Raw genomic sequence first — 15,606 nt, 5'->3', positions numbered from 1 at the left:
ATGATACATGTTCTTTCGGTACCATAGAAATGATGTAGAGTAGGCAGATTTTGTACTATCAGGTTTGCATTATTATTATCATCATCATTATTATCATTATTGTTATCATCATTATTATTATCATTATCATTATTATTATTTTATATTATTATCATTATTATCATTATTATTATTATTATCATTATTATTATTATTATTATATTATCATCATCATTATTATCATTATTGTTATCATCATTACTATCATTATCATTATTCACTCCCAAAGAGCCGTACTTTATAACAGTAATATCATTAATCATGATAATGATGATAATAATTATCATTACCATTAGTATCATTAACCACCCCTGGCCACCTGAAGACATTCATCAGTCAACCTGAATGAATTTCCAACAAGCAATCACCTTCAACCACTCTTTGTGGTGGCTACCTAAAGCCACACCCCTGTGGCTACCTAAACCCACACCCCTGTGGCTACCTAAACCCACACCCCTGTGGCTACCTAAACCCACGCCCCTGTGGCTACCTAAACCCACACTCCTGTGGCAACCTAAACCCACGCCCCTGTGGCTACCTAAACCCACACTCCTGTGGCTACCTAAACCCACACCCCTGTGGCAACCTAAACCCACTCCCCTGTGGCTACCTAAAACCACACCCCTGTGGCTACCTAAACCCACACCCCTGTGGCAACCTAAACCCACACCCCTGTGGCTACCTACACCCACACCCCTGTGGCAACCTAAACCCACACCCCTGTGGCTACCTAAACCCACACCCCTGTGGCCATACAAGACCAGCTATGAGGTAATAACTGCGAGGGATGAGTCGGCGATGCACAGCAATGGTCTCTTTCCCGGTAGCCCGCATAGAATGAGGTGAGGGAGGAGGGCGGGAGGGAGCTGGTGTGTGTGACTCATCCAGGGCTTGCCGTGAGAATGTCAGCGAAAGGCCAGAGGGACCGACTAATGGATTTTCCCTGAAGCTGTGATGACACATGAGTACCTGGCTCGCTACCTATGCATGTGTGTGGGTGTGTGTGGGTGTGTATGGGTGTGTGTGGGGTACGACACACCGCATGTCATCCACGCCAAGTCAATCGGGTGTCTCTATCCTTCAGTCTCCTACGTCTGTAATGTTCTTCTCGTCTTCCTCCTCTTCAGCCAAGCGAGTGCAGTTCCTCCTGCCGAGCTACGAGAGACATCAGGTATAGCTGCTCAAGAGGGATGTCTCTCCTCCTCCTTCTCCTCCTCCTTCTCCTCCTCCTCCTCTCCTCCTCCTCCTCCTCCTCCTCTGTAACAAGCGTGGAATGACCCAGGTTCACACTCGCTGTAGGGGGTAGGAGGCATAGACACACACACACACACACACTCTTAGCTGACCCCCGTTGCTCACGGCGGCGCCACACGCACTCAAGAGAAAGATACTCTTCTGGTTCGAAATGCAGGTCTCGAAGAATTGGTTGGTTGGTGGTGGTGAGGGTCGGGAGTAGACAGTGAGGGAGGATGGACGTGAAGGAAGGATGGAATTAATGATAAGGTCTGGTGAGGGGGGAGGGAGCTCTGCTTCCGCAGGGATGGTAATGAGGTGGATCAATCATCAGTCTGTTTCAGTCGTCGTAAGGGAAGGTTATGAAGAGTGGTGGATAACTCATTAACATATCCAGTGTAGGAAAAAAAAGATAAACGTATGATATTTTCAGAATGTGTTCTTCCCACGTAAGAGCCACGAGGAAGGATGTGAATCCTAAGTTATGGCAACTCGCGCCGTCAGCCATAGTGACTTAACTTTAAATCAGACTGTTTCAATATTAAATGTTCGGAAGAGTTTTGGACAAAAATACCAGTAAAGAAAACGAGTATTGTCAGAGTGCCTATACACGAACGCTTACGTAACACACACACACACACACACACACACACACACATAGAAAGTCATTTGTACCGAGCCTCTTCGATTTCTAAGAGAGAGTGAGCTCTGTCTTAGGCAAAAGAGAAGGCTGGGTGGATCATTTGGAAGTAAGCTGTCAGAAAGCATTTGACGCTATACCGCACGGAAGTCTGATTAGGAAGCTGACTCACTAGGCAGACATAAGAGACAGACTACTTCCACGAACACGAGATCATGGCAGTGGAAGGGAATAGATGACGCATGCCAGAGAAGCCTTTTCGGAAATGGACAGAGATCATCAACGCAATGACGCAAGTGAAGCAGACGCTTGCTATTCTTGATCTATGTAAATGACTTGCCTCAAGGTATGGACTCCCACCTGAACACGTAGAGTTAATGAGGGAAATGAAAAGTTAAAAAAGGATGGCATCGAATTACAAGGAGACTTCGACAGGCTCCAACGTTGGTCTGATCCTTGGTTGATGACACTCAACCTGAGAGAGACAGTGAGAGGCCTCAATAAGGATATTGTCTTACAGGGAATAAGTTGCAGCAATATGTGTGTGAGGGAAAGGTGGGAGTTGACTTCAGCTCTAACCTGTCGCCAGATTGCCCACACTAGGGAAAATAGAGAAGGGGCCAAATAGTCTAGTGGGAATTGATAGAATAACATTCAAATATGTGTATAATAAATAGTCAGCAAACTGTTCACATCCTACATTAAGGCCGAAACTAAGATAAGCGTTTCACAGTTGGTCACCGCACCTAAAGAAGCACAAAGGCAAAAGAAAAAGTCCAGAGAAGGGCAACAAAGATGGTGCCAGAATTGAGAAAAGCTCCCAGAGAAAGTCTAAAGGTCTTAGATTTGCCCACTTTCGAAGAGAGGAGCGAGGGGCGACCTGATCACATCCTGTAAATTGAAATTAATAACAGACTGATGACGTAGACAGTGAACATTTCCTTCGAAAGATCTTTGGATAAAGAATTCAGAGGACATAAGAAACTTACCAAGAAAAATATAAAGAAGTACTTTCATATTATACGAGTGGTGGATGACTGAAATAAACTGAATGAGTATATGATACAAGAACCCCATCCCACACCCCATATAATCAAAAAAGGTAATTCCCTACAGAGAACTGTACACACACACACACACACACACACACACACACACACACACACAAGATGCGATCGATAGAGTAACTCATTATACAACCTCAGGATACATTTAATGGAACACAACCTCACCCCAACTGGGGCAGCATAACAACACAGAAGATGAACTACTGGAACACATTTATTCCAGGATATACGAAGGACGTCAAGACCATCAAGGAGGTAACTGTGGCTCGAATCTGTACTTGTATGGTCAACGACCATAAGCTTAAAGAGTTGCCTAAGCTTAACGAAAGCCCTAATCCAGCTAAGCTTATCGTGCAGAAGAACACCAATGCCCCCATGGGACATTTTGGTTCATATCGCCAACGTTTACTTATACCGCTGCGCAAGGCGGAACTGCACGCTAGCCTGAAACGTTTGCAGTACTTGGGCAGACCAAATGTTCCCAAGGACGACACGTCATCGTAAAACGTCTTGCAGTACTTGGGCGTACCAGATGTCCCCCCGCACGACACATCCCGAAACGTTTCCAGTACTTGGGAATACCAGATGTGCCCTGAGACGACACGTCATCGTAAAACGTTTGCAGAACTTGGGCGTACCAGATGTCTCCCGGGACGACACATCCTAAAACGTTTTGCAGTGCTTGGAGAAACCAGATGTTTCCCGGGACGACACGTCATTGCAAAACGTTTTGCAGAACTTGGGCAGACCAGATGTCTCCCGGGACGACACATCATCCTGAAACGTTTGCAGAACTTGGGCAGACCAGATGTCTCCTGGGACGACACATCCTAAAACGTTTTGCAGTGCTTGGCGAATACAGATGTTCCCCCGGGACGACCCATCATCGCAAGCCACCTCAACGAAGGCACATCCAAGCAACACCACTAGCCACATCATGCCATGACTCCCACTACACAAAATCACGGAAGTACGACCCTCTAACATAGTATTAAGTACCGATAAGTGGCGCGTATAAGTGATCCAAACTCTTTACAAACGCAGCTTTCAGCCATAACATTGATTCGACCATGGCGGCCACAGTCTGCCGCCCCCCTGGCTCGCTGAACGAGTCTGTAACCCCTCGACTACAGCAGCACCGACCGCTATAGATAAGAGATCACAGGAATGATCCCCCAAGAGACGATCAGGCTACTGAGTGAGGTTACATCATCCTCACCCCGAGCTGAGCAACACACGACTCTATCCCCATGCATTACCCTTTCCCCAAAGACTCACCTGCCATGAGACTTACCAGCAGTGACTCACGTAACAGAAAGTACCATCCACACTGCACGCTCACCTGACCCAGTAACGCAAGTAGCAACATTCCAAACAAAAAAAGACGAAGGTTGTAGAATATCTGCTTTCCATTTCCCTTGTATTTCCTTTTCTTATCTTTGGATATTCAGCCGTCCATCCTTTGTCCCTTTTCCCTTCAGTCTGCCTCCACAACACAGTTTCATCTCCTCCCATAACGACTATTGTCAAACAATAGTTAGACCCCCTAACACTATAATGTTAGCGTATGACTGTGTAACCTGTATTTCCATATCACCAGAAGATAATGCAAAGTAAAAAAAGTGTCGTACGTAAAACATCCTATAATAGAGAGCTATGGGGGACGTTTTCTACGTTCATCTCCCTGAAAAATGCCGAAAAATGTGCCTAAGTGAATACCTTTCAGGAAATATGCATACTTGAAGAGAAATATTCCTAATATACACCAAGTCATACTCACCCGTGGGAAACCCAACTATGGAGGTCCCACAGTACACATGGAGGCTGGCCACGTCCATGGGCGGGTCTGTATGACGTGAGAGCAGGAAATTTCAGGGGCAAGGGTTCAATGTTTTCATCATGGATCTAATATCTTGAGAATGACGGGTTCCGTGATATGATGAGTCTGTGTTTGCAGTGTTCTAAAGAGGAGTGGTGTCCAGAGCGCGGAGGAGAAAGTGTCACTCGTATGTGTCTGGAGAGTGTAGTTTCAAGTGGGTTTGTCTAGTGGGTTAGAATTTAAAGACCGCGCTAGAGGGTGGTTTCTTAGTGCTAATCGTGTCATCTCTATATGTGTGTTGTCAGTCTTTTTTTGTTTTGTTTCGGAAAGAAGAATCTGAATATATTTTTGCTCCCGAGAGCTGGCTGTTTGTATGCCCCCACCACTAGCTAGACCACACAATACTCGGCAAGCTGCTGCGTCACATGATCATCGTGTGGCCATCCGCTCTTCAAGGGTGGGCCGTTTTGATACCTTCTTCATTCCCCACACGTCGAAGCTTTGGAACTCTCTACCTTCCAATGTCTTTCCCAATAAATCTGACCTGGCACTTTCTCAAAAATTCGTAAACACTTTCCCTCGTCTTTTCTTTTTTCGTTTCCTAATTCTCTATATTTCAATTAAGACCTAGCCTTTATGTGGACTTTCGTCCGTGACTGGAGCCTTCAACATAAAAAAAATGCTTAGTAGTGCTTCTTGTGTTTACTTGGGGTTGGTGTTTAGTTATGGTGAGGTTTAGGTGAAAGGGAGTCCAAGGCAGTTGCCCATCTGTTTCTCGAAGTATGTCTCATACAGATTTTTTTTTTTCTAAGCAGACACCTATTCCTCAGATCACCTCCTACTTCTGAATCCTGTACATGCCACCACCCACTCAATCATCACTCTTCTACTCAGCTTACAATGTACACTCAGCAGATACCTCTACAACTTGAACATTTTACTTTTGCTCCCCTTTGTCTTTATACAGTATCTCTACAAAGGCGGTCCACCTATATCCCTAGGCACCATTCCTTGAGCCAAACAGTCGTTAAAAATGCTAATTAATTAATCAACGACGTCACCTTTTCGAGAGAATCGAGTACAATACCACCCATTCCAGTTGCCTTGTCATACTTCATCTTATGCAAGACTTTCAACACCACTTCTCTTTTCCCCAAAGCACTGCTCCATATCTCACAAATGAGGATGAAATTAAGTTAAAGGGTGAAAAGAAAAAACTGTAAATTGAAAATGAGGCTGTAGTGAATTTGAAAGTGTTGTGAAGACAAGGGTGTAGTGACAACGAGTATGTTGAATATAAGTACCTGGTAAAGATGAGGGTCACGAAAGCATAATGAAAATAATAGTGCAGTGAAGATGAAGGAGTAGTGAAGATGATGGTGTAGTAAAGACGATGGTGTAATAAAGATAAGTGTAAAGAAAATATGACTGCATTAATCAAGGTTTAGTAAAGATGAGGGTACAGTGAAGATGGCTTTAAGGGTCAAATAAAGACCCAAAGAGACTAGATAACGTAATGTAGATGAGAGTGTAGTGAAGATGGCTTTTGTCCTGACCAGTAAGATTCACGCCAAATGTAAATGACAAGCTATATAGTGAAGATGAGGGTATAGCGGAGACTGCCTTTGAGCCGACCCATAGGGTTTATACCCAGTTGGGTATGTCAAGGACATAGTGAAGATGAATCTAGGAGAAGAGAAGGGTGTAGTGAAGATTTTCTTTGACCTGACCTCCAAATTGACTCAGGCTAGGCTCAGGGCTGTCTGGAACTAGTATAGTGTCTACATGTGGTTGCATTTCCAGTGAAATATCGACGTTAGCGATGTTGCATCATCGCCAGACGACGAAAAGGAATACAACTTCGACTTGGAACTTCCCGCTCCAAAGGGATCAATCAGTTTCCTGCTCCATGCTCCTAATTGGAGCGCAGCCATGAAGCTCCAGTTGTCTCAATAAAGGGTCCTTGGGTTGTTATATATATGTATATATATATATATATATATATATATATATATATATATATATATATATATATATATATATATATATATATATATATATATATATATATATCCAAAAGAAGGAACAGACAAGGGGGCCAGGTGAGGATATTCCCTCAAAGACCCAGTCCTCTGTTCTTAACGCTACCTCGCTAACGCGGGAATTGGCGAATAGTATGAAAGAAATATATATATATATATATATATATATATATATATATATATATATATATATATATATATATATATATATGGATAGATGTGTTAGTAGACTCCGTAGGTCACCTTCAATGAGGCGTTGAATGGATGGAAAAGAGAATAACGACGTCGAGGACTTTCTGGCCCACAAGGAGTCTATCTTACCCAGCTCCTGCGTGAAGCGCAGCCTTTAAGCTGCAGGAGCCTCATTAAAGAGGCCCTGGGGTAACATAATAGGTACAGTCACAATAATAGTAGAAATACCACAAATAATAGCGATCATAACATTGATAATGCAGAGAAATATGTGAATCGGTACAACACACACACACACACACACACACACACACACACACACATACACACACACACACACACACACACACACACACACATATATATGTATATATATATATATATATATATATATATATATATATATATATATATATATATATATATATATATATATATATTCCTTCGCCGTTTCCTCCGTCAGGAAGGTAGCGCAAGAAACAGAAGAGGAAAGGGTTCAGTGGCTCACATCCAGACACCTTCGTTCCCTTGCGTACGATCCCATGGCAAGTGGAGAGCCAGCAGCCACCACCTTCAGCGGAGGCAGTTGTCGGAGAATGAGTGAGGGTGAGGACGGAGAGGAGCGGTGGAGATCACGAATGTTGGAGACTGGTGGAGGAGCGACGACGGTGAGAGCTGGGGAGATGGTGATGGTGAGGAGGTGGTTGTGGTGGTGGGGGAGGGATGATGGTGAAGGAGTGGCGATGGTGAAAGAGGGGTTGAGGGTGAGGTAGGGTTGATGGTGACCAGAGGGCTGTTAGTGAGGGAGGAGTGACGGTGTCAGGATGGTGTGATGATGAGAGAGGGATGATGGTGAGGGAGGAGGGTAGGGGGTGATGATGATGAGAGAGAGGTGATAGTGAGGGAGGGGCGATGGTGAGGTCATGATGTGAAGCGATTTGTGAGGAAAGTGGTATTGGTGAGGTATGATGCGAGTGACGGTGATGGTGATGGGAGAACGCCTGATGGTGAGGTTGGGTGAAGGAGTTCTACAGTGATGAGGAAGGAGTGACAGTGAGGGAAAGGAGATGGAGACGTGGAACTCTGAAAAAAAAAAAGATAGTGATCTTTGGGATGATGTGAGAGGAAGATGATAGTGAAAGAGGAAGATCATGAAGGGGCATTGTGGCGGAGGATGGTGATGGAGATGTCGTTTTGATGGTGAAATAGAGTGATAAAGATTTTTGATTAAGGTGATGGTGGAAGGAAAAGGATGGATAGTGAAAGATGGCGATGGATAACATGGCGATGATGAAGGATACGAGTGATGGTTGAAGAATGGTGATGTTAAGATGAAGGGGAAGGATGCGCATGTGGTGAGAAATAGTAATGGCGTTATCAGGGTGATGGTGAAGAAAGGGAAGAAGGGGAATACTGGACGACGGTTGGGGTGATAGTGAACGAGGGAGACTAGTGATGGTAAGGAAGCGCTGGTGATGGGTAGTTGTGAGGGAGGGAGGGAGGGAGGGAAGGAGGGAGGGGGGAAAGAGGCTACAGTAATGAGAAACCATCCAGACAATCTCGGCACCTGTGGATAAAGAAAACGGTGGCCCCTGTAGACAACACAGCCGGGTAAGAGATCGTGAAACTTTGCCCTCACAACGAAGCCATACCCCCACACACACCCTGGAGGACATGTTTTCCCGCTACAGCTGTACCCGCAGCAGATCTCGTGGACATTTCCTTCCTCTCTTCAACGCACAACATGAAATTAACAGGCATGTTAAAGCTCTTGTCCCCGACGGAAGCGCGGGTCGGCAACGTTGCTCCATCCTACAGGTGGGGAGGGAGGTAGTTGGGGCCACAGACGAAGGTAACAAAGGAAAGTGGTCGAAAGAACGGCTGAAAACAATAAAGAAATACGCGTCTCGTTTTTCCCCTCCTCCTCCTCCTCCTAAGAGTGTTTGATCCTCCTCTCCATCCTCTTCGTGACCACTTGTTACGACAGTGATTATACTATAGAGACAAGCATCCATAGTGTGTAAGGGGGTTGGCGTCATGTACAGCAGCTTGGGATGGTGGAGAGAGAACCTGGATTGGCCTCCCAGCGCGAGCGACCGCGGCTGCTGGGAGGCCAGATGCTCTTTTCTAAGCGGTGAATCGATGGGGTTGAGCAGCAGGGTGGTGGTGGTTCGGGGGGGGGGGAGGGGAGGATACATGTCCTTCAGTTTTGGACAATACGCATGCCAGACGGGTTGGGGGGGGGGGGGGGAGTGGGGGTGTTCTGAGGTCACGGACAGGTTGAGGTGATGAAGGCTCGAGGGTGAGCAGCAGCGTCTGCAAGCGAGATAAAGGTTTAATTCATGAGCAGAAGTAAGATAGGGTCCGGTGACGAGGGCAAGTGGAAGAGGGAAGGCAACATTTGACAGAAGGGTCCAGGCTGCTGCTGCTGCTGCTGCCACACACACACACACACACACACACACACACACACACACACACACAGCTTGCGTGCTTGCGAAGACAATGCAAGCAGAGGGTAAAGGACACGTCTTACCAGACACATGTTGAGGAACAGACGAGTCCAGGGCGCAGCTCCGTCACTACCACACAACCAGGACGCTAACTCAGCATTCCAGATGTGTTCCCGGGGTGTGCGTTGCTCCAAAGGGAGACGATGGGTGAGTGGCGTGCCACCTGAAGGCTCTGGCTGGTGGGTGGCGGCACTGGTGAAGCCAGCCAGCAGCACCCCCGCACTTCCAGTTTCTTATGTGTCCCCGCCCGCTACCTGGCTGAGCTGAGGTGGGTGCTTGTTATCTGTGATGACACGAGCGTTATCACGTGTGGCACTCCATCCCCGGCACTCACTACACTACGGGGCAGTCCCCAGCCGCTACACTAAGGCCGCCCACAGCCCACCGCACGCCACCACCCGCCCCCCACGGGTTACAGCGGCACTAAGACTACAGTGGCACGTGTCATGGGTGGTTAGCAGCACCTGGCATGGGCACGCTGCTGCGCCAGGAGAGCAGCCAGGCGGCCAATAGAGACCCAGTGCCACACGGGCCAAGAGCAGCGGCAGCAGCAGCAGCAACAACAATCAGGGGGTCCGCGCGGGGTCGGCCTCTCACTACTGAACTGATAGCCGCCACCCGCCCAGCCCTGCTGTTCCTCCTGTGGCCCGGCTCGCGCACGCTCCATACACCTCCACCTTATCCACCGTCTCCACCTCCACAACACACCCATCATATTCCCACCACCCAACCCTTCCAGCCATACACACCGCTCTAACCAGGGGGCGACACAGCCCTCCTCCTATATACCCAGAGGATGACGCAATATATGAGACGCCCCTGTGCCTGCAGGACCCCCTACGAACATCCGGGGCAGCAACACTGCACAGACACGGCGGGGGAGGAGGGCAGGGGAGGGAACTGCGCCGCGTTGGCTGGTCGTTTCCAGCATCAGGTTCCATGTTCCATCTGAACTCTTCCCAGTCTATCTCAGGCTGACACACATGCTGGAGACCACCACCACCTCCTCCTCCTCCTCCTGCCCCTCCAACCAACCACCACCACCAGGGCACAAGAGCCAGACGAGACCTATATAAGTGGCACAGAGCCATCCTCCCTCGCCACCTGCTGGCAGATTAATACCACAACCAGCGTTATGCCTCGCTCCAGCCCAAAGGGTCGAAAGTGCAGCACCCCAAATATCCCTTCTGGTTACGGTGACACACTACAGTCCAAGAGACGGCCTGGACTCAAAGTCCCTGGCAAGGTACATGGATCATATCCTGCAGAAGTAATGCTAAGGCGAGGGTTTGAGGCTCGCGAGAGCCGGCCCTAAGAAAAGAGCAGGTCGCAGATGATACTAAAGAGGCACGTACTAGCCAAGAGACTCAACCAAAAAAGGAAAAAAAGACAAAAAAAAGGAAACAATATATCACGCCACATTCAGCGTGGACACCACCCTCCCTATGACCCACCAGCGGGCAAGGATGACTCACAGGGCAAGGAGGCGTCATGAGGCGGTGTGAGCGGCTGGCACCAGGAGTTACGGGCCACCTGGTGCCATGAGCCACTGACCTGCCCCTCCAGGAAGTGCATCAGAAGAATTACCGGGCAAGAGTTGGCAGGAGGCGCGCACCGCCACACACACACACACACACACACACACACACACGAGTCCTCTCTCTCTCTCTCTCTCTCTCTCTCTCTCTCTCTCTCTCTCTCTCTCTCTCTCTCTCTCTCTCTCTCTTTCTCGCTCTGCCGCTGCACACACCCATTCACAAACCCGACCCAACCACAACGCTTCTACAATCTTACCCTGTTCAACTCTTGCTGGTCTTCCACAGTGCACCAACCACCCTCACACTCTGATGAAGGGATTAGCTTTTGACCAGCCGTATTCATTCCATTCCCTCACGGATTACTTCGCTGGCAACTAGCTGGCATCTACCTCACAACACTTCGTAAGTTCAAGCTCATATCTTTTAGGACTTCAGTCATCGTCTTGGGGAAGGGGAAGAGCGCTACACGGTTCTGAAAAGGCGTCCGGTGCCTCCTCCTCCTCCTCCTCCTCAAACTCCTCCTCCTTCTCCTCCTCCTCAAACTCCTCCTCCTTCTCCTCCTCCTCCTCCTCCTCCTCCTCAGGTCGTATGAGGCCAAAGATCGACTGACTGTTCCTCTAGCTAACATTCTGTCTGCTGCTGCTGGGTTTCCGTAGACAGAGGGGTGAAGTGTGTGTGTGTGTGTGTGTGTAAGGTTGAGAAGAAAGAGAGAAAGGGTGAAACAGAATCACTATGGTTGCCTCTAGTGTTGGTGAGGGGATACAACACAGTGACACACACACACACACACACACACACACACACACACACACAATCGATATCACTGCAGGTGTTTGCTTGCCTCCGCCAAGAGACGTGATGATAACCCGCAATGTTGTTGGCCGCCAGGATAGGGTTACGTGATCAGGGTAATTGCTTCTGGTGATAACAGCAGTGGAGGTGGGGGTACGGGGCGCGGCCGCAGTGGCAGAGGACTTGCCTGTACCACCTCCTCCTTCGTCTACACCAGGAGGAGGAGGGGGGAAACTCCTGCATCAGCAGAAATCCTCAGGATTTGGTCAAGAGGGCGGACTACTCATTTATTCTTGTTTAGAAAAAAAAAAAGCTTAAACCACGAACATATTCGAGCTCCGTCAGGGGTAAGGGGCGTGTACTGTGATACCGCAACATATTCGATCGTCATCGCCTTCCTCAATAGCCACTGTATATTTGGGAGTTGAGACACAGCGTCGCCATACATTATCCAAGCGCCTGGGACCAGCTCCATACAGACACCCAGGTGAGAGATCTGGCACGGCCCCGATATCACGAGCTAAACATCCTGCCATTGTCCTGAACCCAGAAGGCTTCCATCACGGGCCTTTACAGGGAAGTAAACATTATTGATCCCGCTGTTACACCCTACACAGGTCTCGTGATGGACGTCTTCACCCGGACATCACATCTTCCCTTTAGGTTCGAGCCAGAGGCGATAACAGTTATCTTTACGATATAATGCCTTGAGAATTACCCTTTCCGAGTCAGCGCTACCACTCACAACTGATCTTCAAGCGTTGCCAGTCGGAGAGAGTTCTCTCTCTCTCTCTCTCTCTCTCTCTCTCTCTCTCTCTCTCTCTCTCTCTCTCTCTCTCTCTCTCTCTCTCTCTCTCTCGTAGATTGTCTCGTACTCACGCAATGCCCACATTTATGCGATATGATTGAGGAAAATACGAGAGATTTCCTCAACCCAAAACATATCGGCTGGTCCTGAAAACCTCAACCGAAGAGATTTCTGAGGATGATCAGACGCTAAGTACATATGACTACAAAAGGAATTCAAACGGCAATAGACCACTGGATCCTTCCGAGGCTGTTTGTGATAGTGGAGAAGATCAGAAACTCACAGACTACTGTGGCAGGAGTTAGGATACGAAGAGATAATTCAAAGAGAAGAACCTGCAAGCTGACAATGGGATTAAGAAGGCGCCAATAAGAGCTACACCTGAAGTGAAAAAGTAGTTAAATCTATTCTTGAATATATCTATCATAGCAGAGTTTTCAACCACCCTAGATGGTACAACACTCCACGGTCTACCAACTTAGCGTCATCCCACATGGTAACAGTCCTGTTAAAGAAGAAAAAGGACTTCACATCATTCGAGGTAAAACTTTGTCCATACGTTTTATATATATATATGTATATATATATATATATATATATATATATATATATATATATATATATATATATATATATATATATATATATATATATATATATATCCATTACTACGAGTGAAATCAGACAACTTAAGTCTCGAGTAACTTGATAGATGAAGGTTATATCTGAGTCTTTGATCATTATGAGTCCTTGTATTCGATCAAGTGTTCCTTCACTTTTCTATGCTAAATGGATTCAAGTCGCTTCTCATAGGATTTGCTTCCCAGTTCGGGAAACATCTTGGTATCTCGACGTTGCATTCTCGCTATTCTGTCTATGACTTTTTATGTGTAGGATGACCAAAACTGAACGCAATAATCACGGAAGGGACGAACCAGTGTACTGTAGAAAAAAAAAAAAAGATATAAGGAAGATCATTTGGACTTATATTCAAAGGACCTACCTCTAAATCCAAGAATTTTGCTCGTTCTGCATTGCTTCTATGCAATGCTTACGTAATTGTTAGGTCACCATAGATTCTTATCCCCAAGTCTTTTTTTTATTCATTTACCTTTCACACTTCAGCAGAAATCACACTGCAGCTTGCCTTTTCGTGTTTACGATCGAGATGTGAAACTGTGCCTTTATCAATATCAAAGTTCATTTGACCATCAGTTTGTCTCTGTCAGTTTGAAGCTGCAGGTATTCATGTATGGGAGTGCTTCCTTGCGAAGACAAATATCGCACAATGAATATCATAACGAATATTCCATAACGAAAAGATTTCACAGATAACTGATAACTGGCTAAGATCACCTTTATGATAAGAAAGGAAGTACGAACTTGTCTCGACTTACGTCCCAATTTGCCTTAGGTCAGGTCTAACTAAGATGATGGAGGAAATGATAATGACGCAAAACTGTGACATCTCCAGATCACAATATCAAACAACAGAACCATCATGGCCTCCACAACGAAAAGCTGTTGTCTAACAAATTTACCAGATCTTTTCAATATCATCCACGACAAGTGAGACTCGGATGTTTTGGACAATCACATGTTTACCAAATAGCGTCCTAGCTGCGTCTCTTCGATGTATATCAACTGACTGTTATATTTCTCTCTTGTGTCTCCCCTGATGATGTGATTATTACACGAAAGTGCACTTGGGAACTTTTCGTGTTTCATTTTCCCCGTGGACTCATAGGAATATATATATATATATTATATATATATATATATATATATATATATATATATATATATATATATATATATATATATATATATATGTAATGTATATATTAATGATCTTGGGGTTTCCCATCAAAGAACTTCAGATCTATGAACGATACAGAACTAGAGGTTATATCTTGTGAATGGACAGGGATGTGAAATAATTCTGAGAGAGATCTTCAATTCAAAGAAATCTTAAACCATAAGAATGGTCAGTCAAATGGCAGGTAATAATTATTCTTGGCAATTGGAGAGTTGAATGCCCCTTGGAGTTACGAATATTCAACACTGTTATGATCATAGTTTTTTTGGAAATCCCCAAACTATAGTCTACGAAGAGAGGGATCTTGAGTTGTTACGAGTGATAATCAGAAATATAGTAATGAGAGTCGTAAAATTAAGTTGGAAACATGACTAGACTTCATAAATACAAACATCGCCTACAGAACACCAGAAACGACCCCGATCCTTTTTGTTGCCAAGTATAACCCCACTTTGAACATGCAGTCCGATTCCGCTCCCCAGACAACAAGAGAGTCGAGGAAAAGTTTTGAACAAGTACAAAGACGAGCGACAAAACTGATTCCAATTCGAGAAATCTGACGTCTGAAGAAAGGCAAAGAGATTCGATCTCTTAAAGAGCGTAGACTTCGCGATGGCCTCATAATATAGTTTTTAGAATTCAGAATAAAATCAGTAAATCACATCATAAATTAAAAAAAGGCTTGAACAAATGGAACACAAATATAACAGACGGAGGTAACACTGACTTGGGAAAATGGTTCTTTGCAAAACAAATGGGATGTAAAGGCAAAAAAAAAAAAAATATATACAAATACATACAAAGTTCATTTAGACATTTCTTTTTCAGGTATCTACTGCATGAAGACAAGGGGAAAAAACAAATATAGATATATATTAATTCCTTCTCCTCTTTTCAGAGCCTAAGAACATATTGCTGCGCAGCAAAAGACGTTGGGATAATGTAGCAATATCATACAGACGAATTTTCCCTTTTCATTCTATCCTGTTCAATTCCATGCAGGTTTACGTCATCAACGCCCACCTGGCTGTCACACCTGAAAGTTAGTGACGGCTACCTAATGGGTCAACAGCACTTCAGTGGCTGTCATGTGCCACTTTCTGA

At 45.8% G+C, this 15,606-nt stretch overlaps 1 protein-coding gene across 8 annotated transcripts in view; it reads right to left on the bottom strand.

The window, feature by feature from the left end:
• Shab (Shaker cognate b) overlaps positions 1–15,606 on the bottom strand; it is a 432,817-nt gene that overhangs the window by 341,753 nt on the left and 75,458 nt on the right. Inside the window, exon 1 of one of the 8 annotated variants that reach the window (XM_071665903.1) lies at positions 9,569–10,163. The exons of the other annotated variants lie outside the window; for them this stretch is intronic. The gene's annotated coding sequence lies outside the window, so the exon portion shown is untranslated. Of the gene's footprint in view, positions 1–9,568; positions 10,164–15,606 lie in introns of those variants that run through there. 8 annotated transcript variants of the gene reach the window in all.

This window comes from Panulirus ornatus, chromosome 10, assembly GCF_036320965.1.
Source record: "Panulirus ornatus isolate Po-2019 chromosome 10, ASM3632096v1, whole genome shotgun sequence".
Taxonomy (NCBI): domain Eukaryota; kingdom Metazoa; phylum Arthropoda; class Malacostraca; order Decapoda; family Palinuridae; genus Panulirus; species Panulirus ornatus.
Note: the sequence above shows the minus strand (reverse complement) of the source record. Positions and strands in the feature narration are given on the sequence as shown.